Below are 23,491 nucleotides of genomic sequence, written 5' to 3'. Positions count from 1 at the left end.
CTGATCTCATCATATATATTCATTGATATCTCTATAAATATTTATGTATCAAGAAAATTCTTTCAAATGAATGAGAATGCTGATAGCTATGAAGTCTGCCTTTTCAGGAAGTTTCTCTGACTCTTTACTTTTAATATTTAATTCCTGAGATACTAGGAAAGATCCCTAACTCTAAAGTTCTTTTCCATTTTAGACATAATAATGCTTGATTTGTTGATCTTTGTAGCCCATTCTTAACCATGTTAAGATATTTACAGTTGGTGGCATGCTCCAATGATCATCATGACAAATTGGTTTTTCCTTCATGGTTTCTATGTGTTATTTTTGTATCTTTTGATTATTGTAACTTTGTATGTTTTCTAAAAAGCATGCCTTTGTTCAAGTAAAAATTGGTCTATGGGGTGGACCCAGTATATGACATATTGATCATTTTATGCTGCGTTTTCCCCCCTTGGTTATATCCTGCTGGGAGTATTTGGATAAGGATTGCAGAGGGCGAGTATAGGTACGCTGAGGACTTTTTCCTTACACATGACTTTGCATTTCCTGAAATTTCTCCTTCTCCCCTTTAAATTGCATGCTATTTTTCATGTATCAAAATATATGTAGATCATCCTAGGTTGGGCTCTGGCCTTTGGATGCTGACTGCCCTGGGTTTAATAGTTCCATTTACCACTTACTAGCTGTTCCACCTTGGGCAAGTTACTTGATATCTTTGTGCCTCAGTTTCCTTGTTTACAATATGGAGTGTAGGAGTCTCAGGACAGTTGTGAGCATTAAGCAAGATAATACTTGTAAAGCAGTTAGGGTGGTCTGCTCACATAGTAAGTAGTTAATAAACTTTAGCTAATAATGTTAGCTCATTCCCAACTTAGACAACCTTAGGTAGATTATCATATTTATTCCACTGAAATTAAAACACAAAGAAGATGTCTTAAAAATACTGATATTTACAGTGTGAGAGAGGTGTCAACTTTCCATTTCCAGAGAGCAATGGGAATAGAGGAGCTATTTACATCATGAGGTAAATTTAAAGGCAAGTTTCTTAGACTCTGTAAAATAGGCCCAGTGTCCTCTTAGAGCCCTTTCTAGTCCTTAAGAGAAAAAATTTAGAATTATATGTTTATTAAGTAAAATGAACATAAATGAGTACATAGGCTATCTTTAATACTCTTCAAAATGGACATTTTAGGATTATTTTGAATACCTTAGAGTAAACACTCTGTCATTTTAATCCTGCATTTGAAATGTGCAAGGCTTACTAAGTTGACAAAATGTCTAACGTTTTATAGACTTAACATTAAAATTATTGGAATTATGCTTTAAAATGCCTTATATATACATATGTAATATTAATATATGTATGCACATAAATGTTTGTGTGTACGTAGATCTGGTAATGACCAAGTTATTAAGCCAATAACTTAATAGTATTTGATAATACTTCATCCATATATAATTCAAAGGTGTATAAATTATATACATTTTTATTTTAACATTTCTAAGTATTATAGTTCATAAGTTAAACCACTAAAATAAAGAATTCATATTAATATCCTTTTTATTAGAGCTTAAACATATTATTTTTAAAATATTTTTCTTAAAAACAACATATTGTCAATAACAGTAGGTGTCACTATAGCAAAAGATACTAGCCATTCAGAATGACACTTTTTTTCCCCCTAGGAAATTTTACAAAATTACAAGAGAAATTACAAACAAATTTGTTGAAGCTCAATGTATCCATCTCCCTGCTTTGAGAAAAGCAGTCTTCATATAAATCAACATCTTACTCTGCCTAAAACATCTCTGGAGTAGCAGATTTGTGGTCTTTCTGGAAAAGTAGTTCTATTTTTTATAAACCTAAAAGTCAAGAAATTCTTTTGTAAGTACAATTAAAATTCCATCTTCTATATTTTGAATCATTTATTCTTATTCAATGTCCAGAAAAATGTCATCCGATTATATATTTCCTCACTAAATATTTTATTAATTTCTTAAATAATTTATCTATTTATGAAATGGAAATAAAAATATGCACCTTATAAAATTGATGGTGGACATGAAAGAAGGCGTTATACACATTCCTTCGTTTATTTATCAAACAAATTTAGTTGAGCACCTACTAGGTACTATGCATGGTAGCTACAAGAAGTGTCTTTGCCCTGATGGTGCTCACAGTCTAGCAGATTTATCCAGATTTCTACGCGTTGTGAAACTTGAATTACTATTCATGAGAAAGAAGCATAATTATTATTGAGTTCTTTGGCCTAATAGATTACGATGAAGCGCTTTTAGTCTTCTCTTTAGGAGAATATAATCATAGGTATTATCAGCTATTTTCCCCCCAGCATCTATCCAGTTTTCTGGTAATAGCTCCCTGATAATCCTCCGGGATAACACTCCATTCCACTTTCAGTTCATGTAGTTTGAGTGACATTGATTCCTCTCCAGCCTCCAAAGATGGGCGTGAGACTCAGGTCTGGTTAGTTAGGATTTTATATTCTCGGGTCTACAGTGTCATCACATACCAGACCCTCCAGGGTCTGTCTCCTGCTTCCCACTTGGACCTAATCTCTTGTGGCCACCTGCCTCACATTACACCTGTACACACCTCAGTGTTCCTTGTTTCCGTGGTTTTTGCTTACATTTGTCTCTCTTCCTAGAATGCCCTTCTCCTCTCTCTTCCTTTGTCAATTCTATCTGTCCTTTGAGACCTAGCTGGACAGCTCTCCTCTAAAAGGCTTTCCTACCCCCTAGTTGGGTAAGACGTCCCTTTTGAGAGCTTCCTGATCTTTGGACAATTCTCTATGTGCAATTATGCCTTGTTTTCATAGTATTCTATCTGTGTCTCTGTTCTCCACTTAGATGGTGCACTTTTGGATGTCTGAATTTGACTCCTTATGTATTGCTAGCACCTCATGTGACATCTGGGACACTGGTTGTTTGACAGAGGTCTGTTGACTGAAAGCCCTAAAGAATACCATGACAGAAACCTGTCTTTTTGTAACAGGCCTTTGTTGAATTTCGTAGTCCGGAAGAAGAGTAGTTCAAATGATGATGTGCTGAGTCATCCAACACCTCACTCTTTGAGTCTCTGAGAGGAGACCTTCATTCATTAGTTTCCTCAGGTTTGCTTTTGGAAATGATATCCAGACTTCATTCAGTGAGTATTTACTGAGCTCTGAAGACACTGGATCATGCAAGCTTGCTGTGTGCTCTCTCTTCTCTGATCTCCTCCAGCAGTTACAGCTTGGGCTATTAACTTGGTAATTAATCACGTACTATCTTGTGGCATTCCTTTTTGGTAATATATTTTTATTTAGTACTTAGTCTATTATTTAATATTTTACATGCTTACATATGAATAGGGATATTCATTCACTAGCATATTTATTTTTTATTCATTATAAAGTTTTTTGACAATTCATTATAATTCACAACATTTTTGATTTTGCACAGTATAGCAGTTGGGGTTCTGTTTATGCTAGCAACAGAAACTAGTAGTTTAATGACAAAACAACTTATTGGAAGCCTATCAGAGAACTCACTGTATTGATGGGAAGCAACCCTGTAGTTGTCAGTGGCAGGAGACTATGGGACAGACAGCGTTGCACAAGAACCACCACTGGTAAGAATGAACTCTCCTTCTTTCCTCCATCCCCTCTCACCCTGACCAAGACTCGGTTCCCTGAGAGAACACAGCCAAATTCAGGCCGTGCGCTTGCTCCTCAGCTGTCCTAGAATTATGAGTGGGAAGAATGGAAGGAAAAAGCCTCCGGAGATTCCTTAGGCTTCTACTAGGATTTATTAAGACAGTTGGGGAACTCTCAGGAAAGGAATGGATCTTGGGTAGTTAAAAAAAAGTGGTAAATAAGTGTTAGCACTTATAATTAGTTGTTGACACAGACTTGCTATCCAATCCCAGTATTGACGGTAACTAACTTAAGCAAATTTCCTCATCTCTGCGATTGTCAATTTTTCTCCTCTATAAGAAGGAGATACTAATATTTAGTGTTACATGGTGGTTTTAAGAATTAAATTAAATAAAGTGGCATATGAAAGGTGCCTATTACAATGTCTATTACATAGTAGGTGCTCAATAAATGACAGCTATTATTGATTGATCTATGTGCACATAGTATGAGGCTATTCTATATAGTGAGGCAAAGTAGTAATTATTATCTCCACCCTTGAACAGTTTGCAGCTTAATCAGAGAGAAAAACACACATGTGATTTAATTTAATCCTCACAACTATCTTGTGAATTAGGCAGAAACATTTTTATCATCCCTATTTTTCACATGAGAAATCAGAGATTCTGAGAAGTTAAGCAACTTGACAGTGGTCACACAGCTCTTAAGTGGCAGAGCTGAGGCTATGGCCAAGGTTTCCTAGATCCAATGCTCTTTACATTTGCGGAAATAAGTATAGCTCAGTGAAGGATAGAGTTACTCAATTCAATTCCAATTGGAAAATTTTATTGAATTCCTACTGTGATAATCTGAAATACTAGGTGCTGTGGGAGAAGATAAATATAATTAATATATAGTCCCTGGTCTCAAGAAGGTTAGAATGTAGGGAGAAAGATGGACATGGACAACTTACTGAAATATGAGATAATATATGGAAAAATGCTGTGTTTTTCATCTGTTCTTTTAATAAACATTTATTGAATGTTGTCTGTCTCTGTATTAGCTGTTGAGGATTCAGTGGTAAACAAAAGAATAAGCAACCTCTTCTCAAGGGGCTTATATTTTGTTGGAAGGAGACAAACAAGAAACACAAAGCAAATATATACACACAAAAATATTTTATCTATTGATAGCAACGCATGCTAGAAAGAAGATGCAGAGAGTTCTGTGATATTGAGTTGATGTGGGCTACTTTCAATGAATAGTGCTTCTGAAGGCCTGAAGAAGTCAGTCATGTTAAGACATGTGGGAAGAGTATTTCGGGCAGAGGAAATGGCAAGAGCAAAGATGACGACGTGGGGATGAACTTGGAGTTTTGAAGAATGAAAAGGAGACTGTGCGGCAAGAGCATAGACAGCAGGGAGGACAAAGCAGGATAACATGAGATCTTGGAGATGCAGATAGGAGCCAAAAAGTGCAGAGCCTTGTGCATCATGGTTAGAAGTGTGTAATTTATTATTCCAAGTTTAGTGCAAGCCCCTAAAGATTTTAGCAGGGAAGTGATATTATTTGATTAGTTTTGTTAAAAAAGATCTCATTGGCTGCCGTGAAGAAATATAACGTTCACCTAGGCACTACGAAGGGAAAGAGTGACATTACTCTGAAAAAAGTCAGGGAAGGCATTGAGAAGGAGGGAGTGCTCTGACCAGTGGGATAGGTGCGTTAGTATTCCAGGAAAAGGGAGTACCATCATCAAAGGAAGAGGGTTTAGGGAGTGTGAAGCATGTTTGGGCAACAGTGAGTTTTCCAGTGTGGCTGGATCATCCAGTATGTGGGGAGGTTGGAATGAAATGGGACCAAAGATGAAGGTGGGTGTCCGCCTATGTCTTGACTACATTCTGTAGGCAGCTGAAAACTATTCTGTACTTTAGAAAGATAATGCTGAGACTGTGTCTGTGAAGGATATTAGAGGAGGCAAGATGACCATTGATGAGGTTCCTGCAATAGGTCGTTTGAGAGATGGCAAAGGCCAGCTGTGAGAATGGAAAGGAGGAGGCAGAGGCAAGAGCTACTGACATGAATTGCTGGCAGCACTTGGTGATGAACTGGGTATAAGTGGTGAGGAGGAGGGAATATCTGAAGACATCTGCCAGGAATGTTGGGGATGCCCTTTTCTGGGGAGGAAGGTTGGAAAAGGGGATGGAGATTTCGGTTTTGAACAAGCTGAGCGTAAGGTGTTGGCAGGACTTCCACGTGATGATGCAAGAGAGAGCTGGAAAAGCAATGCCAGAGCTCAGAAAGTCTGGCCTTTAAGAGCTCACCTATTCCAACTAATTTCTTATAGTCTGTGAAAAATTTTATGAATTTTTAGATATTTGCTATTTTCAAAAAGACAGAAGTTTCACAAGTGTTTGTCAGAACCAACTGGCATTTTCTACCAAAGGAAAAGGTTTTCTTCTTCAAAAACAGAATGTTCAGTAAAGAAAAAGCTGGTTGATGATTTTTACTTCCTTCTACTTTGGAAGCTGAGTTGTCAGACTTGTTCAGGCTGCAGGAATAACGTTACTGAATATTATAACACAGGCTTAGTTTTATAAGGAAGAAGATCTTGTTAAAATAATCTACAATTGGTAATGAAGAGATAGACTATCTCTCATGTCCCAAAGAAAGTAATAGGAGAGAGTAGGAGAAAGCAGTATTTTTCTTAGAATTTATGTTTGCTTATTTTGATAGTTCTAGCAAAATATCAGACACAGAAGACTAGGTCTGGTGGCAATATAAATGGCTAAATAAGAAAAAAATATGTCAGTAAGAGAGAAAGGGACTTTTTGTGAGCACTTAAAAAGCTTGAATTTGAAATAAACAACTCTCTGCTGTACTAAGTTGAACAAACTAAAAAGCAAAATGGAAGGTTGATGTCTAGTACCAATCACAGTGCAAGCAAAAGCGTTTCTGTTTCTTCTCCTCCCGTGTATAATCATATCTTTCTCAACAGTTACATTTCCTCCTCACCAACAACACAGCACCTTCTTTGCTGATACTAATTTGAAGGTATGGAGCCAGGGGCATGAAGATACCTAATTCACCAACAAAGATCCCTTTTAATTGCTGTCTCTAGTGTCTCAGCACTGCATCATGGCCTATCCGACGTCACTCAGCCTTGACACTGGCACTGACTCATGAGGCTCCTAATAGATGAGAGCTAGTGTCACAGACTGACTGGCAGACCCATCCACACGAAGCCAGGGAAGAGAAATGAGGCTGCCATCACTGAATCCACAGCTGACCTTGACCATCCAGGCTAGGAAAGGACAGCCTATTCTGGGGGAGATCGGTTAACTTTGCAGTGTATTTGCTGCTGCTATTATTGTAGTGACTATTGCCTTCCTGTTTTATTTTTATTTATCCAAGTTATTTTGAAAGAAAGACTCAAAAGTATAGAGACATGCATACTCTTTGCAAAAACCACCACACTGTAGTGGAGGTAGTCCCGGCTATGGGGATGTTGCTAGCTGGTGACTTGGGCAGCTTGCTTGACCTGTGATCGTTGTTTCCTTATCTATCCTTATGTAGCCTCTGTACTTCAGACTCCCTCTGTGTCAGGCGTTTATTTACTCTCTGTCACAAGCTCAGGAGAAAAATACTGTTGCCATTGTTTTTACAGGTGAAGGAAATGGAAATTTTCCAGGGACACATTGCTAGTAAGTAATGAATTTGAAATTTTTACCATGTCTATTTCATCTCAAAGCCAGTGTTCTTTAACTGCTCTCTGAAAGTTTCTCCCATCTGTAAAATATGGACGGTAATAACACCCATCTTACAGGGTTGTGGTACAGATTAAATAATAGAACTATGAAATATCTACTACCTTGGTATGCACTAGGCAATCAATAAATGGCTGATAGTATTACTAAAAATAATGAAGAGAAATCTTCACTAAAGCATCCATAACAGTGAAGTCCTTGCTGGGACATAACCCTTTGACTCTTCAGTGTGAATTAGCATGATGTTACCAGCACTGAAAGCAGATGGTAAGGAACACAATCCAAAGAAATGAATCTCTAGTAGTGAAATGTCAGACACTGTAACGTCTGGATGGGAGACATATTTTTGTGCACTTTGATCATCGTGGTAACTCCCAGATCGTTCCTTGTTGAGCACAGTATGCTTTTCCTTTAGGTAACATTTACCCTGAAAAAAAAAATAAAACTATCAGGTTCAAAGTAAGTAGACTCTGTACTGATCTGCAGGAGGCTGGAGTTCCAGAATAAGTTTTGGAAGCTTTAATTTGGGTTAACAATATATAGTACCCGATAGCTCTGGTAGATGTTGTGAAAACAAATGCAAGCAATATGAGTAAAAACAGGAGAAACAGGGGTTTTAGCTTAGAACCCAGATTTTTACTGGAGTAACAGCTATAGGGCAAATATTATTCTGGAAAAGTCCTGGACAAAATACATAAAGCAGAGTAGAAAAGAATGTTGTCTGGCCATATATATCATTTATGTTTAGACATTTACAAGGCCAAAAAGATAGAAGTGAAAAGCATGTTGCTTCTAATGAGAAGAGACATTAAGGAAGGGCTTTGTTTGGTGAAGACTGACCATGTTAGATTGTGACCTCCTTGAGATCAGAAAGAGTATCTTATTCATCCCCTTATTACTAGAATCTAGCTCAATCCCTGTCACATGGAGTACTCATAAACTTTTGTTGAACGTATGAGTGAATAATTACGGGCTTGTCTACCAGGAAGAGAGAGTGAGCAAGATCAGCTTATCAAGTCAAATGCTCATCTGAATCTTGTCTTGTTGGACTGAACCCTTGGAAATTGTTAATGGGGAGCTTGACCCTGCTGGCTGACAAGGGCAACACGTCAGGCTGTGGATCATCAAGCAGCCTTCTGAGCCGCATCCCCTAGGGGCATTCTCTGGTGCAGGAAGCAGGAAAATCACCCAGGATAGATGCTCTTTTTGTTTTGTGTCTGGTGAATAACAGGGGATCTTAAGGCAGATGGGTGTCTTGGATAGAAACAATCACAAGGTCATTGAATTAAAAATCCTAAAGGAAGGGAGGAGACACAGGAGAAAGTAAAGGAAAGCAGCTGTGTTTTTCCAGGTTCACAGCACAACTAGAAAGTACTTGATTGCTAGGAAGTTCAAGAGACAAAGGAAGTTAGGAAAGCTAGTGGTTAATGGTAATATCTTCCCTTGAAACTAGGAACCAGAGATTCCAGCGTATAGAATGTCAAGAAGAGTAACAAGACCAAATGGCTTATTTAATCCTCACAACAGGCCTATCAGATAGGAATTTTTCGTATCCTCATGTATAGGTGTTGTACTGAGATTTGGAGAGGCTAGAAAACATGTCTAGGGTCTCATGATCAGAAGTGATTGGACCCCAGAAGTATTCCTAATTATTTAATATTACCCACCTCAAAGGTTGTTACCAGGTTTAAAGTATAAAAAGTGTTGGAGAAAAAGACAACAGGCACTATTTTTATCTCTTCACAGTAAACAATAGTCCAGTGGTTAGGCTTAACTCAATGTGCTTGTTGATGTGTGGTTTATAAACCTTGGACTTTTGAACAGTGTTTTTCTTTGACATTCTCTTCATAGTGCATAAAAGAGCACGTGGATCAATATTTATAAACTGATAATTTTGTTTTGATAAGATTGGACATAGATTAATCAAATTCATTTATTGGTAACCTAACATGCATCTGGTAGTTGTTCAGATTCATAGATTCATGAAAGAACTAATACTTGTTTTTCAATCTCCATATAAGATAAATGAGATTACATTTGTCACCAAGAAAGGAGAAAAGAAATAAATTTTTCTGAGTATCTAACACTCATTGAGACTTGATACAAACATGGTGTATGTGAAGGAGTAGAGGACTAACTTTTTGAGGACCAACTCTATGCTTGATGCTGGGAAAGGCACTTTATTTATAAGATCTAATTTAATATCTTTAACCTTGTGTGGCAGTTATTATTATCCTTACTTTAGAAATAAGGAAACTGAGGATGGGGAAAATTAAAAGATGTCACATTCAACACTGGATGAGACCACAATTAGAGCCCAACTGTAAAGCTACTCTAACTACATCGCATAGCCTATTTTATAAACGGTATACAGTTACAAAAATATAAGGCGTCACTCAGGGTTCAGTGCATGTAACAGAAACCACTCTAGGTATTTTAAGCAGGTAGGGTTTTAATTCAGGGATTTTGGAGTTTACAAATCCATTGGAAGGGCCTAAGGAGCAGGTTCTATGATGAGCCTCTTAGATGAGTCCCAGAACTATTCAGGAGAGCTAATGCCTTTTGGGTCACCATAAAAATATATCAGAGCAAGAACTGCTGTCACTGCTTTCTCAACTGTCTGAGGAATCTGGAGAATGGACAACCAAAATTGTCATCCAGGGGAGCTCAATAGGGAAGCCACTGCAGCCACCATTGCCTCTGGATGCTCAGGAAGCTGGAGAATGGATGAGGTAAAGCCTCTTTAAGGAAGCCTCATGTTTCCATGGCCATGATAACCAACAGCAACAGCCAAGAGCCACAGGAAGATGATTTTTGCCTCAATTCTATCTTCTATATATTAACTGAGTATATTTACGTGATGGAACTTGATTTGCCTATAAAGCCCTCAGTTGCAAGGTGGTCTGGGAAATATAAGTTGTAGCTTTCCACCTTCTCAATTAGAAGGAGGAGAGAATGGAAGATAAGTAAGCCATTCCAGAAAAGATAATATTATTATTAGTTAAAAATATAATAATCATTATTGTCTGGATCTTCTAACTTGGTAGATCACAAATTGGAAAGCTAACTTGCTTTGCAATGGTTACCTGACCTTTAGTCTCTTTGCTACTCTTGATGTCTGTAAGACACTGCTGACTGAGTAGGACCTCTGCTTTGAATACAGCTCTCGCATTTTTTATCAATGTGCGAAACAATTTGTGTCTAACGGCAGTTTTATGGTCCATGGACTGCACTGAGATGTGGCGCTTTACCAAACAGGCACTTGGACGTGATTATAACAGGGACTTAATCTAAAAATATACAAGAGGGAGCCTTATGAACATAATTTATAATCAGAACGCTCACGTAGGTGGTGAATAGCATGTGAAATTAATATACGTGCCTTGGATTTTGAGGTTAATTTTGTCCTCCTTCAAGAGACGTAGTGACATCGGTAGGTGAACTGAAGGTTGAAACCCCAATAGCTTTGAAGGGACATCAAGCCTTATGAATTTGCATTAGTACGAAAAACAGCAGGGGAATAGTATAATTAACATGTATGAAATTCCATTTCTTAATACAAAGCAAAACCTAGAATGAACACTACACAGCACCTTTGGATGAATGCTCTGTTATGTCACAGGTGACAATATCAATAGTCTCAGTTATTATACCTGAAGATCTTTATTTCTGCAAGTTTGTGGGCTTTTCCTAAATCTCTGACATATATTTTATTGCATGTTGACCTTTTTCCTTAATTCTTTCGATTATATACTATTCAATGCCACAAGTGCTTATTTCTTCTCCAAGGTACTCAGTTACTAAAATCAAATAGCAATCTCACATGCCTACGTTTAGCCTGAAGTGTTTATATACTCTAATTAGTGTAGAAATATTTCCTAGATTTCAAAGCACTTTTACACAGACTATAATCCAAGGCAAAAGGGAAAATACTGCTATTCAAATGACTACTCTGTTTTAAAAGTACTCCAGAAAATCTAACTTTCAGAAGAGTACTAGAATAGGACTAAACAGTAACTTAGAACTTTCAGGGCAGTAAAAGATGATTCAATATTTTGCACTCAGAAATTTGAAGTGTGCTTCAGTTTTTATTTTAATTTTTCTTGTGAATTTTTCATCAATAAGATTGTCAAAATAACTTTTTATGGGAACTTAACTGTTAATCAGTGAAGAGAGACAAAATACTCAAGGAAAAGATGATCACGTTACACTGCAGATAAGCGCATACAACAGAGCGTGGACTTTGTGTATGGCTGAGGGATTCTGATTCCTGCAGCAGTTGTGGTGTGTTTGTGTGAGCATATGCTGGGGTAGTGGGGGCCTAAATACACACACGTGTTTGTGCTCCATCCAGGGGATTTGTAAATCGCAGTAAAGGGAGCTGTGGGAGCTCTGCTTCTGAATCTGTCTTGGTCTCTCATGTATCACATGTGAATGAACATGAGTAAAAGTAAACAGGACCTTGTGTTTATGTGTCTACGTCAAAGAACATGTAAGTGAGCACTTTGCATGTAGATGAGGCCATATTCTTACTTACTTGTGTGATATTATTGTTTCTAAAACATTTGATTACTAATGTTGATTGCCAGTGTCATGCTTATCTTTCTGCCATGTTGGCCACTCACCTTCACCAAGATGGAACTTAAATGATATCACTCATGTCTTTGCTGCTTTGGAAACCCCAGACAGAGGATTACGGTCCTCAGCCAGGAATCAGAAGGCAATGCTGATGGCAACCGCTTCCTGGAGAACGAAGAACAAAGCTCAAGATGTATCTAATGCCTCAGCAGCAAATTTATAGTTATGAGGTCACCACTGACTACTTGATATTTTTATCCAGTACCTTTCAAGTTGATTTTAGCTTGAAGCAAGCAAAATATTTCCCCTTTACACAGTTCTCATGCTTGCTCTTTCAATAGATTTGAAACTTATAAAAATACCTTGCAATTTTGAGTGTTTCCTCTTTATTTTGGAGGTAAGTGAGAAGAAAACCAGAGTAAGTTGAACATAGTCTTAACTCAGAGAAAAGGATCTTGGATTGGAAGATGGAGCAGATGTAGTTAAGAATCAGAAGAGGAATTAGGAAAAGATAATAAAAAGACAAATTTTGGCAATATTTACCTAAAGACACCAAATGAAAATTTGAGTCAATGGTTTGTGATACTGGTATATTTAACAGCACAACTGCTCACAGCAGCAGCAAACGGTTTCATGGATACCATAGCAGGGGAGTTGCTGATTTCTGCAGACCTGTTAGCCAAAATGGTACAAAACTTAAAAAACAATGTCAAGAGTTACTTAGTAACTTTAAAAAGTCTTAGACACAGCCTCCGGCTGTGAGTTTCACAGACATTAGAGCCAATTTGGGTGGGAACATAGTGCCCAAAGAATTTATACAAACGAGAGCAAGGGAACTGCATGCCAGAAATGTATGGACTCTTTGATTCTCGTCTTGGTTTTACTTTCTGACAATCAGCCGCAGAGACTCTTCAGTGAAAGCGTGTTTCACCTTTAGGCTTTGGAGCTGCTGTTCCTTGCTTCCTTGGGCACCTGTGGCTGGCTTTTCTCCTAGATATGCCCGTGGACTCCATTCCTACAGCTCTTATCTTGCACAGCATGGTTGTTGAAGCAAAATGGTAGCTATATCATTCCGTGAATACACACGGGAGAGACCTGCAAAATTTGAGTGTAAGCCAATAAAATTTGGCGTAACCAACAGCAAATTATTCAACAAATGTGTCAAAGATGCACTGTATTTGAAAAAACACATCCTCTCTCACCCAACTCCATGTGATATCTTATCTCCTTTATGCCTCATCTCTGGATCTAGGTTTGATCTCACCTGTGCAATAGTGCCTGCCCTCCTCTTTTAGATTCCTGATCAAAGCTACTCTCTGAACATTCTGTGACAGATTTCTTGCTAAAATTTCCTCACTCTGCTTCATTTTACTCACTCAGACTCTTATGGATAAAGGGGCAAGTCTGCCATCATATGATGGAATTCATTGAGTGCCAATCTGCGGACTAAATCTGAGACTCAATTGTTTCTCTTATTAACTGAGTATACCAGTCAGGGTTCAATCCAGAAGACATAAGTCCCCGATGTATTACAAGAATGGAGGGGTTTGTAGGGCACTTGAGGTGTACACAATCTTTGGAAGGGCTAGGAAAAAAGGATGGAAATGTCACCACCAATACATCACTGAGGTGGGTGGTTCTTTGGCTCACCTGGAAGCCACTGCAAATCTCAAGATTCTCTGGGAAGCTTCCACTAACTCTCTCCATATGCAGCATTAAAGTGAGAGGTTTGCAAAGGGTTTCTCAGAAGCTGCTATGGATCTCATGTCTGTTCATGCATATGGCCATGTCTTTCTCTGGGGAATTATGGCCTTTCCTTGGCACAATTGTTGGGTTCACCTTGTAAAAATGAGATGGATCTTCCACCCCAAATTTGGTTTCGATATCAAGACTGATGATATCCATGCATGTATTAAGAAAGTATGAAAAGGTTTATTACTCACAAAATGAGGCTCTCTTTTCAGGTTGCCTCCAAAAAATGGCTTGAAAGAGCAGAGAAAGAGAGACTGTTCTTATTGTAGCTAGGGTGAAGTTGGCTTGATTCCTGTACACACACAGGCTAGAGCTTGCATGGTTGCACTTCCCACTGGTGCCAAAGGAAGGCATGCCTGCACTTACTTCTCAGCTTGCCCAAATGTGGGGAAGAAGAGGAAAGGGTGGTGGTGTGGCTTGAAACCTGTCAGCAGTAAAGCGTCAAAACTGGAGTTAGAATCATTATTACAACACTATCCTGGAACCATGTGGGGAAGGCGATTTGCGAGATGTTTAGAGAGAGTGGTGGTGATGTTGAGTCAATTGCAGAAAATCTCATACACTGGGCATATTCTCAGAGTCCCTTCATTCCATGTCACCTAGTCCAACAGGGGCCACTTTCCACTTCTGCATTATTTTCTGTTAATGAAACAGTCACTTTTTAAATATCCATTTTAAAAATCATGATGGGCACCAGAAAATTCTTGAAAGGATGTAAAGGAAAAAACCCCACAGTAATTGATATAAATAATAAGTCATCAACTAAACATGAATAGAGGGTTTGTCCCCCAGGAAAAGAGGATTGATACTTGAAAACTATATAGATATCCATCTTCTTCAGGAAATTCATGTCTATTAAAGATAGGGCCACATTTTCTCAAAATTTCTCAAAGATAAATGGTACAATGCAATGAATTTATATATTCCCAGCATGCACATTTACTGGAAATTTCAGCCTCATTCAGACCAACTTCAAAAATTTAGAATTATGTACATGGTAACTTCAGTTTTAGTGAGAGTTGATTGGCAGTGGGGAATCCAGTTCTTGAAATATGTTAGTCCAAATCTGAGATGACAGAATATTCCAGAAGCATTGGCTGTGTAGAAGTAGGTCACCTCAGTATTTAATATCAAGGACTTCCTAAAAATCTCTGATTATACAACAATGCCTGCTGAAGTGACAAGCACTGGGTTAGGTGTTGAGGATACAAAGTTGAGTAAAACAGGTTTTTTGCCTTTAAGGACCTCACAGTCTATCCAAGTGAGACTTGAGATGAAAGGATTCTAAGGATTCAAGGAGTAAAGGTCTTCTGCAGTTGGAGCCATGGCAGTGAGCCTACTAAGCAGCCGCTCTGCAAAACATAGCGTACTGCTCCCCAATGTTCAAAATAAACAAACTTCTGTGGAAACAAGTCCAAAACTTCAGCATTATTTCCTTAAACGTTTTTCCTAAAGTAAAAGGAAGACTAGCCAGGCAAGGACAAGTTCTAATTTGGTCTTGAATGTTGCCCACGAAAGACTGATGACAACTGACAGTATTGTCCAGCCTTCTTACCGTTAACACTGACTTCCATTTGAAACCGAGAAAACAGTGACTTGCTGCCTGCTGCAGTCAGGCCCTCTGAGAGGTGCTTTGTCCTGTGTTCTGAGGCACGTCTTTCCAGGCAGTGTGGCCTGAGAGTGACTGGTAAGCACATGGAACATGGAGGGGAACAAAACAATAAAACAAGCAGGTTCCCTCTTAGTCATGACTGCATGTCGTAAGTAGGCAAAATTCTTTTACTAAAAATGTTGAGTAAAGAGAGTTGAAAATCTTTTAAGGTTTCTAAAAAACCAACAGTCTAAAATTGCAAATGAGTTTAATTCTCTAATCATTCTGCTCCAGTTAGTGAAGAGCTTTAAACATGTATCATGAAGTATAAAGACATAAACTTTATAATTTAGTGGGTGGCTCCTGATTTTTGTGGGAGAACTTGAAAAAAAAATCAGTATATTTTCCTTCTTAGCTGATGATGGGCCCAGCACTGAAGATTTCAGGAAATGTTTTTAGGAAGGGGCTATATGTATGGGTGGGAAGAAATTATCATTTTTTCTTTGAGTAACATTATATTTTGAAAATCCTTTAATTTACACTATTTCACTTGGTCCATACAACAACAATCCTAGTAGGCAGATGGAACAAATATTTCTACACTTATTTTACAAATAAGAAAACTGAGATTTAAGGAAGTTAATTAATTTTCCAAGGTCTCATGTCTAGCTACTCACAAAGTCAAAAGAGAAGCCAAACCTGCACAACTCCCAGGCCAGACCTTCATTTATCACACAGTGCTGTCTTCTTGTAAGAGCTCTCCTCCTAGACTCTCTGATGTTGATATTCCTACTATGCGCTTCTGATAGTTTTGATTTTGTATGTAATCTATGTGTTGAATTTTCTCTTTGAGGACAAGTTCTGATCTGAACCCAAAGAATTCAGACTGGGAAATGAGGTACCAGATTACTTTTAGTAAAATTATATATTCTTCCTTAGTTTAAATGTTTGTGAAATTATAGAAAAGAGAAAAGTACGAAAATAATATTCATTTTGGGGATTTCTTCTCTATGTGTTTGTTAAACTCTTTATGTTAGCAGGTGGGTGTAGCTTTTAGACAATAGAATCCTAGACTCTCTTAAATCTCACATTAAGATTTTTTTGAGGCATTAAATATTTTATTGGTAATACTATATATGTTACTTAATTTTTAAAATAAAGTTTATTTTATAGAGCAGTTTTAGGTTCAAAACAAGGAAGCTATCTTTTTCCTGATTTGTATATTCATTCTTGGATTACTGAAATGAAAATAAACTGATAAAAATGCTTTGAGGGACAAAAATTTGTGTTTAAATATCAAATGCGGGCCTTACTGAGAACACTGATATTGTTTTCTAATGTAATGATTTTATATTAAAATTAAAGATCTTTAGATCTTGCCTGGAACACATGAACAATTTCAATAGGGATTTTTTTAAAAAAGGTTACAAATAAGTATTTTATTATGATACTCTTAATATGACCCAATGAGTGCATTTTTTTTCTTTCTTTTTTTAGGAAGATTGGCCCTGAGCTAACATCTGCCAATCCTTCTCTTTTTGCTGAGGAAGACTGGCCCTGGGCTTACATCCATGCCCATCTTCCTCCACTTTATATGGGACGCCGCCCGCCACAGCATGGCTTGCCAAGCGGTACGTCGGTGGGCACCCGGGGTTCCAACCCAACAGATGAACCCTGGGCTGTGCAGCGGAACGCGAGCACTTAACCACTTGTGCCGCCGGGCCGGCCCCACAATGAGTGCATTTTTACCACTGATCACAGTTGGTCATTTACCAAGTAAAAAGAGAGAGCACGAATTCATGGGAAGAGAAGAAGACCGAGTTTAATCTTCTCTCTACTATTTACTGATTGTGTGGATTTTCTCTTCCTTCCCCTGGAGCCCCCTTCCCCAGATTTTCATGCCAACGTTTTGTTTTCATTGCTCAGGTCTCACCTCAGATGTTATCCCTTCAAAAAGACCTTCTGTGGTTCCCACTCTTGTCCTCTGTAAGGTTGGCTGTGCTTCAGTTGCTTTCTCACATCACTCTGTTTTATTGTCAGTATTGCACTTATCTTTGCGTGACATGATCTTGTTTCAATATTTATTTGCCTTTTATTGTTTGCACCCCCAGAAGGCAAGCTCCATGAGAGCAAGGACCTGGCCTGCTCATCACCTGTGCCAAATGGCACTTGGGATACAGCAGGTGTTCATCAGTATTTGAAGAATAAGAGAAGAAATGAATAGTTTTGAGTAAGGCACTGTCTCAGCTGTAATACAGGATATTTACACCTGTCTTGTAGACTTGTAAGAAGGAGACAAGATATCTGTGAAGACTATCAAGGATTGCATATTATTATTATTATATTCACAAAGATATATGGGTTGACGTCTGCTTGAAAAACTATGCTCTCGAACTTTTTAGGTTTTCCTAGGTGAATATTAGTGAAATCACCACTTTTTTTCCCCCACTAGGATAATTAGCATACTAAAGTAGTCATTTCTGAACTCAGCAATTTGATAATTTGTTCTTGGTTTATTTACCCTTTTCTTTCTAGGTCTCTATACCATATAGACTATACATGATAAGAGATTGTACCTAAAACAGTAAGTTATCTTATGTAGAACAATAAAATAAAAACTTAAAACTTCGTTCAGAGTCCTGTCAATGATATCTGTTTTAAAAATTAGAATGTTTTAGGGGCCAGCTTGGTGGCGCAGTGGTTAATTTGGCGTGCTCTGCTTGGGTGGCCCGGGGTTCTGCTTGGGCGGCCCGGGGTTTGCAGGTTCGGATCCCGGGCGCATACAGATGCACCGCTTGTCAAGCCATGCTGTGGTGGCGTTCCATATAAAGTAGAGGAAGATAGGCACAGATGTTAGCCCAGGGCCAGTCTTCCTCAGCAAAAAGAGGAGGATTGGCAACGGATGTTAGCTCAGGGCCGATCTTCCTCACACACACAAAAAAAATAATGTTTTATGTTCCTCTGAGTGATAGAGTTTGGTTTTGTTTTATTTCCCATTGGGGTCTTGGTAATTAACACTTGCCCCTGGTTTGTGTGGGTTTATTTAAGGTCATTTGTATTCTTTGTGGAATCAAACATCAAAGTTCACGTGTGTCTGATCTTTTAAAAAGTTAGTTGTGAGTTCTTAGGAGCTCTGTGTGGGCCTGGAGCATTTTAAGAATGAAAAGCACAATGTCAGACACTATATACATGAATCCAAAAGGAATGGTATGATTTCTTGCTATGATCAGGGCTTATTTTGAAAGTCCTGATAGTTGGAGAATAGTCTACGTTGCTAATTGAATTGAATTTTTTTTTGTAGAATTATCATATTTTGCTAAATAGAGTAAATCCGACACCAGGAAGAGAGTGCTGGCGTTTGCTTACTGTTTCAGCACGCATTGCAGCATTTTAACTAGCTGGATATGCTAGGTCCTCCAGGGCTGTTTCCTGTCCTTCCCAGTGACCTATGTGATGATGTCATGCAGAGCCCACGGTGTCATCGGCAGCTCTGCTCCTAACACTTCCTCCTCACTTGTGCTTACAGAATCGTGGGTCAGCCTGACCTGTGGGTGTGTTTTATTTACTGTTTCTGCAGGTAGTTAGGGGGTAAATGTGTGATCTTCCTCCACTCTAAGAGAATATAGCCTGAGCTGTGTAGGACAATAGGGGATAAAATGTATCTTTTTAGGATATCAAGCTGAAATGTAGTCGCTTTGTTTCATGGAGATTTGGCTCGAAATTTCTTTGTGAGAAATATTCAATACAATGATCTCTGGAGTGGAAAGGAGGTAGCGCTTCAGAGATAGGAAGCTGAGTGTATTATTCCCTTCTCACACAATTCAGAAACTGGGGAAATCGCATAAAACCTTTGTCCACTTAGTCTGACTTGCACACATAGAGTTAACTTATCTTAAGGTCTTTTTTGAGTGACACGCTTGCAGATGTTTCTCACATTTGTTTCCTGGCTCCTTTGCAAGCTCAGCTGTGCACTTACAAGCTAAGCCTTGCTGCCTGAAGGTGCCAAAGCGGTGCAGGGGCAGCGCCCGTTCCAGCCCGTGCAATCTCCGGCAGAATCGTTTTGGGGAACTTGATACCTAATGTTGCCGTGGTGGCATTAGCTCATCTCCACATCATCCTTGTGACTCCTGTTTTCCTGTCACACCCTCTGGACACGCTAAGCCACATTTCCTATCGCCCTTTCCCTATGATTCCCTTCTCATGACTCCTTTGAGGTCTGGACATGTTCTCAAATGGAAGTTTGGCAAAACCAGACATGAACCTTGTGAGATGGATTGGTGGTCCCTGGAGTGATTGGTTTACTGTCAAGCTCCTCTGCGTTGAAAGCCAAAGCAAACCTTATGAAATAGAGAAGAAAAATTATTTCATATTTTCCAGCTCAGTTCTAGTTCATTTCATGAACATCAGCAAAAACAATCTACTTCACAAAGATAAAAGCCTGCATTTCCCAAAAAATTGTCTTTATCAAAGAAAATAGGAAAAAATGTGAAATATGCTTCATTGAAGAAGTGACCAAGGAATTAAAACATGATGAGTGAAGTTAGAAATGTTGCTAAATAAAAACACTTCTGAAACTTTAGGTTTCAAATAGATAATACTGTTGCTTGTAATAAATGATATGTAAGGTAGCACTAAATACCCACATTTGCTGCCTGGTGAACTTTACCCTTCAATGATGAACTCAAACGTTACCTGTAATATGAAGGCTTCCATCCCCAGGCCAAATTAGTTATTCCCTCGTCTGTGTTCATAACACTACTACAGTCCTCTATTACTGAATGTATCATTGTGGTATCTTGGTTTTGTTGGTTTGTTCATTCGTGCATTTATTTAATAGAGTGCAGTGATGAAGAATGTGGACTCTGGATCTGGACTGCCTGGATAGTAGTTCTGGCCCTGCCACTTCCCAGCTGTGTGATTTTGTGCAATAACTTAATGTGTTCTGTGCCTGAGTTCCCTTCTTCATTTGCAAAATGGGCAGGACAGTAATACCCACTTCTTAGTGTGTGGTGAGGAATATGGAGTGAATATCCATAAAGGACTTAGTACTTGGTGCTAAGTATGTATTATTCAACAAATACGTATGAAATGTTTGTATACACCAGAATATATACCAGACCCTGAGTCCACAGATAGGGGAGAACCTCTATTCTCAAGGAATGTGTTTACTGGCGACCTAGACATTAAACAATTCAAAGGCGGTGGAAAGTGCTGTTCATTTATTGCACACACACTCATTAGGCACCTTTTTATGCCTGGCATCCTTCTTGACACTAAGAACACAACAGCGAACAAACAAAAGTGCTTCATTGAGCTTCCATTCTGGTGCACGTAAGAGTTATGCTGGCAAAAAATGTGGGAAGACAGAGATGGGACCTCTAACTCAGCCTGGGGTGGGGCTGAGAATGAGGGGAAGATTCTTGTGTGAAATGATTGAGCCAGGCAGAGAAGAGGTAGAGGGGCTTGGGTCAGGCACAGAAGCAGAAATGAGGTCACTGATACTTACTTCCTGAAGGAGAAGCTCCTGTCCTGTGAAGTTGCGTATTTCCTATGTACAGATGGAATGACACTGCCTTTCCATTCAGGGAATACGACAGTGACTGTGTCTACAATTTCTTGAAGTGGGGCTCTTTCCATTGACAGGAATATCCTGAGTGTAGATTCCCATGCTGTGGATCAGCTTCTTCTCCAGGAACTTGTGCTCTGTCTTTATTGCACTTTGCACAAAGTAGCCTTATCGCAACAACGGAGATATAGCTGAAATAGCATGGAAATTAGGCTCAGATGATCTGGATTCAAGCCTCAACTCTATCACTTGCTGGCTGGCTGGCTTTGTACAAACTCCTTTACTTCTTTGAGCCTCAGTTTATCCATATGTTGGGGCTATTGATACTGAGGCATACCTAACAGAGCTGTGGTAATGATTCTATAACAAAATTTGTAAAAAGTGCTTTATAAGCTGCAAATGCTATACAGTGTATTATTAATTATATTCCCAAAGAACGATTATTTTCAGTAATTGACAAAAGGTTCAGTGAGAAAATAATATAAGGATATTTTTATCGACAATTGATACTTCACAGTTAGAATGAACATGCCTTTACAACAACCACCTGGGTATGCACCATGTACCGAGCTCTTTCTACACAATCCTGCCTTGTCAGCATTATTGCCAGAGGATGAGAATAATATGCTTAATGTTATGTGGTAAGTGGGAGAACTAGGTGTCAAATTTTAAGTTTATTCAACCCCATACATGGATTTCTCTTCCTAATATAATACTGCCTCTTCAGAAGTCTTGCAAGATCTGCTGTATCCTGAGGAATCTTGCCAGATCCTGAATATGTAAACCTTCTGGGCTTTATTGTTATGCCATAGAATCCTTAAAAAGTGGGCTTCACAGTGCTCCAAACTCATTGTTCTTTACTTGATTTTCAGAAACTATGAAGGGGCCAGGGTGGGGAAGAATAAGTTGATGATAGTACCACTTAAAAAGAAAAAACATTCTTTCCTCTATATTTCCCTTATGTACAGAAGCTGCCATGCCTCACATCCTGCATTCTCTGAGAAATTCCCCCCACCTGTAACTCTGTAAACCTAGTTTCCTTCTGCCCCTCCTTGTTTCTATCCAGTTTTGCCTGCAAAGCCAGAAAGAGTTGATCTCCGGAGAAAAGGGATGGGAAGTAAAAGAGATCAAGTGGGCCATTCCAGAAATCTTTTTAGCTGAATAAGGAGAAAGCCTGGAAACACTCATACCTTAACTTTTTTCTTGTCAAAAATCAATATCAGGTAACAGGAACTGTTGTGATTTTGCCTAGACTTCATTTTAGTGGAATGAATTGAATAACATAATAACTGGTAAAATTTTAGCCGCATCCTTGAAGGTGTCAGCAGAGCACTTGCATCTTTTTCTGCAGTCTGAAAAGGAGAAGTAGGCCTGAGTTCATCTGAAATCTATGTTTGCTAAATTCTACAGACCCTCTGGTAAGATCCCATTGACCTTACGTCACGGCCAGGATTTATATTTGAAGCTATGCTTTCAAACTCTGCCGTGTGTAGTGACTTAATCTCCCTGCCTAGGCCTTTACTGTAACAATGGTAGGTATCTAATTTAGTTTACTAAAAAAAAGATTTATTAAGCTAACTCCATCTATATATATTATTTTCACTATGATTATCAAGTTGACCTATAACATGTCTTTTAAAAAAGTCCCTAGGAGTGCTACTCTGGAAAGTAATCAACATTGTCCTTTTCATATTGCTGATTATATTTGTGAAATTTAAATGTCCAAACAATACAAAATGGTGCTACAAATTATTATGCTTTCAATTATCCCCCGACTTACCAATTTTTGTAATTTTTGGTGGAGCTGAAGCTTTAAGAAAGTCTTTGTGGCATGAATTTTGGGGACGCCAGTGGTCATGACAATAGTATACTTCCATACAGACTGCGTCATCATTCCACTCAGTGTAAGAATTTTACTCCACTTCACCCCATTCCATTCCGTTTCCATATATTAGTACTTTCTCTATTTCAGACACTCTATTAGTTGCTATGAGTATAGAGATGAAAAGAAAAATTGTCCCTGCCCTTGATAACTTCAGATCTCACTGGAACAGTCAGTATATACAGTGAACTGTAATTCAATGTGACTAGTCTTACAGAATACAGGAACAAGTTGTATAAATAAAAATGTAGAGTCCTGGTAAGTAGTGGTGGGTGGATTAGGGCTTGAGAGGAACATCTGAAAGAGTTTACAAACCCAGGCTTCAGTAACAGTGACCACCATTTTAATTTTCTTATTATGCATGGACTTGTTAGTGTTAGGTTTCTGATTAGATTTTTTTGGCAGAATATGAAAATTCTGTAATTAGGCAGTTAGGGCATTTGTTATAAGAGAATGTTACTGTGTTGTTTTAGGCACTATCTCAATTAAAGCAGCACATCCTTCCTTATAAAGCACTGTAAGACACTCAACCGAAACTTAAACACACGTTTTCCTTACACAGAACTCAGATCTCAAGAGTACGGACTATCATAAGCATTAGAACAAATCTGTCAGAAAACTTAATCTTCCAAATGCTTGTCCACTCCCTAATTACTTAACATTTTGCTTTCTGAAAATATCAACTCATGAAATATAACAATATACTTTGTTATGTTTTCTAAA

Source organism: Diceros bicornis, chromosome 33, assembly GCF_020826845.1.
Source record: "Diceros bicornis minor isolate mBicDic1 chromosome 33, mDicBic1.mat.cur, whole genome shotgun sequence".
NCBI lineage: Eukaryota > Metazoa > Chordata > Mammalia > Perissodactyla > Rhinocerotidae > Diceros > Diceros bicornis.
Note: the sequence above shows the minus strand (reverse complement) of the source record.